The following is a 6,436-nucleotide window of genomic DNA, read 5'->3' on the forward strand; positions in this document are numbered from 1 at the left end:
TGGAGAGAAGAGAGAGGTGCACACATAAGACTTCAGATTACACAGAGTTTTTAGTAATAAGTAATAGCTTGTTAATTCTTGGTAGAGAATAAGATTAAACATTAAGTAAATACATATATATTCCTGCAACTGAATCTGTATTTTTTTTTTTTTTTTTAGCATTTCTAGAAACAAAAAGCAATCATCAGTGGATTGTCAGAAATATAACTTTTTTGCCAAGTACTTAAAATAAAACTTAACTGAAATAACACACGCACACGTATACACACACACACACCACACACACACGTGTACAGACACAGACACAGACACACACACACACACACACACACACACACACACACACACACACACACACACACACGTGTACAGACACAGACACAGACACACACATACGTGTACAGACACAGACACACCACACACACACACACGTGTACAGACACAGACACACACACACACACGTGTACAGACACAGACACACACACGTGTACAGACACAGACACACACACACGTATACAGACACAGACACACACACACACACACACACACACGTGTACAGACACAGACACACACACGTGTACAGACACAGACACACACACACACACACACACACGTGTACAGACACAGACACACACACACACACACACACACACGTGTACAGACACAGACACACACACACACACACACGTGTACAGACACAGACACACGTGTACAGACACACACACACACACGTGTACAGACACAGACACACACACCACACGTGTACAGACACAGACACACACACACACGTGTACAGACACAGACACACACACGTGTACAGACACACACACACACACGTACAGACACACACACACACACACGTACAGACACACACACACACACACGTGTACAGACACACACACACACACACGTGTACAGACACACACACACACACACGTGTACAGACACACACACACACACACGTGTACAGACACACACACACACACACACGTGTACAGGACACACACACACACACACACGTGTACAGACACACACACACACACAGCCACACACGTGTACAGACACCACACACACACACACACACACGTGTACAGACACACACACACACACACACACGTGTACAGACACAGACACACACACACACACGTGTACAGACACAGACCACACACACACACACACAACCACCACACACGTGTACAGACACAGACACACACACACACCACGTGTACAGACACAGACACACACCACACACACCACGTGTACAGACACAGACACACACACACACACACACACGTGTACAGACACAGACACACACACACACACGTGTACAGACACAGACACCACACACACACGTGTACAGACACAGACAACACACACACACACGTGTACACGACACAGACACACACACACACACGTGTACAGACACAGACACACACACACACACGTGTACGACAACAACACACACACACACACACAACGTGTACAGACACACACACACGTGTACAGACACACACACACGTGTACAGACACACACACACACGTGTACAGACACAGACACACACACGTGTACAGACACACACACACACGTGTACAGACACACACACACACGTGTACAGACACGTGTACAGACACACACACACGTGTACAGACACACACACACGTGTACAGACACAGACACAACACACGTGTACAGACACAGACACACACACGTGTACAGACACAGACACACACACGTGTACAGACACAGACACACACACACACACACACACACGTGTACAGACACAGAACACACACACAACGTGTACAGACACAGACACACACACACACACACACGTGTACACACACACACACACACACACGTGTACAGACACAGACACACACACACACGTGTACAGACACAGACACACACACACACGTGTACAGACACAGACACACACACACACACACGTGTACAGACACAGACACACACACCACACGTGTACAGACACAGACACACACACACACACGTGTACAGACACAGACACACACACACACACACGTGTACAGACACAGACACACACACACACACGTGTACAGACACAGACACACACAACACACACGTGTACAGACACAGACACACACACACACACACGTGTACAGACACAGACACACACACACACACACACACACGTGTACAGACACAGACACACACACACACACACGTGTACAGACACAGACACACACACACACACACGTGTACAGACACAGACACACACACACACGTGTACAGACACAGACACACACACACACCAACGTGTACAGACACACACACACACACACACGTGTACAGACACACAGACACACACACACACACACACGTGTACAGACACAGACACACACACACACACGTGTACAGACACACACACACACACACACGTGTACAGACACACACACACGTGTACAGACACACACACACGTGTACAGACACACACACACACGTGTACAGACACACACACACGTGTACAGACACACACACCACGTGTACAGACACACACACACACGTGTACAGACACACACACACGTGTACAGACACACACACACACGTGTACAGACACACACACACACGTGTACAGACACACACACACGTGTACAGACACGTGTACAGACACACACAACACGTGTACAGACACGTGTACAGACACACACACACGTGTACAGACACAGACCACACACACGTGTACAGACACAGACACACACACGTGTACAGACACAGACACACACACACACACACACACACACACACACACACACGTGTACAGACACAGACACACACACACACGTGTACAGACACAGACACACACACACACACACACGTGTACAGACACAGACACACACACACACACACACGTGTACACACACACACACACACACACACGTGTACACACACAGACACACACACACGTGTACAGACACAGACACACACACACACGTGTACAGACACAGACACACACACACACGTGTACAGACACAGACACACACACACACGTGTACAGACACAGACACACACACACACACGTGTACAGACACAGACAGACACACACACACACGTGTACAGACACAGACACACACACACACACGTGTACAGACACAGACACACACACACACACGTGTACAGACACAGACACACACACACACACGTGTACAGACACAGACACACACACACACACGTGTAACACACACACACACACCACACACACACGTGTACACACACAGACACACCACACACACACACGTGTACAGACACAGACACACACACACACACACGTGTACAGACACAGACACACACACACACACGTGTACAGACACAGACACACACACACACACACGTGTACAGACACAGACACACACACACACACACGTGTACAGACACAGACACACACACACACACGTGTACAGACACAGACACACACACACACACGTGTACAGACACAGACACACACACACACACGTGTACAGACACAGACACACACACACACGTGTACAGACACAGACACACACACACACGTGTACAGACACACACACACACGTGTACAGACACACACACACACGTGTACAGACACAGACACACACACACACGTGTACAGACACAGACAGACACACACACACACGTGTACAGACACAGACACACACACACACGTGTACAGACACAGACACACACACACACGTGTACAGACACAGACACCACACACACACGTGTACAGACACAGACACACACACACACACGTGTACAGACACAGACACACACACACACGTGTACAGACACAGACACACACACACGTGTACAGACACAGACACACACACACACGTGTACAGACCACACACACACACAGACACACACACACACACACAACACACACACGTGTACAGACACAGACACACACAACACACACACACACACGTGTACAGACACAGACACACACACACACACACACGTGTACAGACACAGACACACACACGTGTACAGACACACACACACACACACGTGTACAGACACAGACACACACACACACGTGTACAGACACAGACACACACACACACACACACACACACACACACACACGTGTACAGACACAGACACACACACACACGTGTACAGACACAGACACACACACACACGTGTACACAGACACACACACACACACGTGTACAGACACAGACACACACACACACGTGTACAGACACAGACACAACACACACACACACGTGTACAGACACAGACACACACACACACACACGTGTACAGACACAGACACACACACAACACGTGTACAGACACAGACACACACACACACACGTGTACAGACACAGACACAACACACACACGTGTACAGACACAGACACACCACACACACGTGTACAGACACAGACACACACACACACACGTGTACAGACACAGACACACACACACACACGTGTACAGACACAGACCACACACACACACGTGTACAGACACAGACACACACACACACACACGTGTACAACACACACACACACACACACACACACGTGTACACACACAGACACACACACACACGTGTACACACACAGACACACACACACACACACGTGTACAGACACAGACACACACACACACGTGTACAGACACAGACACACACACACACACGTGTACACACACAGACACACACACACACACCACGTGTACAGACACAGACACACACACACACACACGTGTACAGACACAGACACACACACACACGTGTACAGACACAGACACACACACACACGTGTACAGACACAGACACACACACACACGTGTACAGACACAGACACACACACACACGTGTACAGACACAGACACACACACACACGTGTACAGACACAGACACACACACACACGTGTACAGACACAGACACACACACACACGTGTACAGACACAGACACACACACACACGTGTACAGACACAGACACACACACACACGTGTACAGACACACACACACACACACACACACGTGTACAGACACACACACACACACACACGTGTACAGACACAGACACAACACACACACACACGTGTACAGACACAGACACACACACACACACACACGTGTACAGACACAGACACACACACGTGTACAGACACACACACAACACACACGTGTACAGACACAGACACACACACACACGTGTACAGACACAGACACACACACACACACACCACACACACGTGTACAGACACAGACACACACACACACGTGTACAGACACAGACACACACACACACACAGTGTGTGTACACACACACACAACACACACACAACACACACGTGTACACACACAGACACACACACACACACGTGTACACACACAGACACACACACACACACACGTGTACAGACACAGACACACACACACACACGTGTACACACACAGACACACACACACACACACGTGTACAGACACAGCACACACACACACGTGTACAGACACAGACACACACACACACGTGTACAGACACAGACACACACACACACGTGTACAGACACAGACACACACACACACGTGTACAGACACAGACACACACACACACGTGTACAGACACAGACACACACACACACGTGTACACACCACACACACACACACACACACGTGTACAGACACAGACACACACCACACACACACGTGTACAGACACAGACCACACAACACACACACACACGTGTACAGACACAGACACACACACGTGTACAGACACACACACACACACACGTGTACAGACACAGACACACACACACACGTGTACAGACACAGACACACACAACACACACACACACACAACACACACACACACACGTGTACAGACACAGACACACACACACACGTGTACAGACACAGACACACACACACACACACGTGTACACACACACACACACACACACACACACAGACACACACACACGTGTACAGACACAGACACACACACACACGTGTACAGACACAGACACACACACACACACACACGTGTACAGACACAGACACACACACACACACACGTGTACAAGACAGACAGACACACACACACACACACGTGTACAGACACAGACACACAACACACACACGTGTACAGACACAGAACACACACACACACGTGTACACACACACACACACACACACACACGTGTACACACACAGACCACACACACACGTGTACACACACAGACACACACACACACACACACGTGTACAGACACAGACACACACACACACGTGTACAGACACAGACACACACACACACGTGTACACACACAGACACACACACACACACGTGTACAGACACAGACACACACACACACACGTGTACAGACACAGACACACACCACACACGTGTACAGACACAGACACACACACAACACGTGTACAGACACAGACACACACACA

The sequence above is a fragment of the Carassius auratus genome, chromosome 33 (genome assembly GCF_003368295.1).
Source record: "Carassius auratus strain Wakin chromosome 33, ASM336829v1, whole genome shotgun sequence".
Classification (NCBI taxonomy): domain Eukaryota; kingdom Metazoa; phylum Chordata; class Actinopteri; order Cypriniformes; family Cyprinidae; genus Carassius; species Carassius auratus.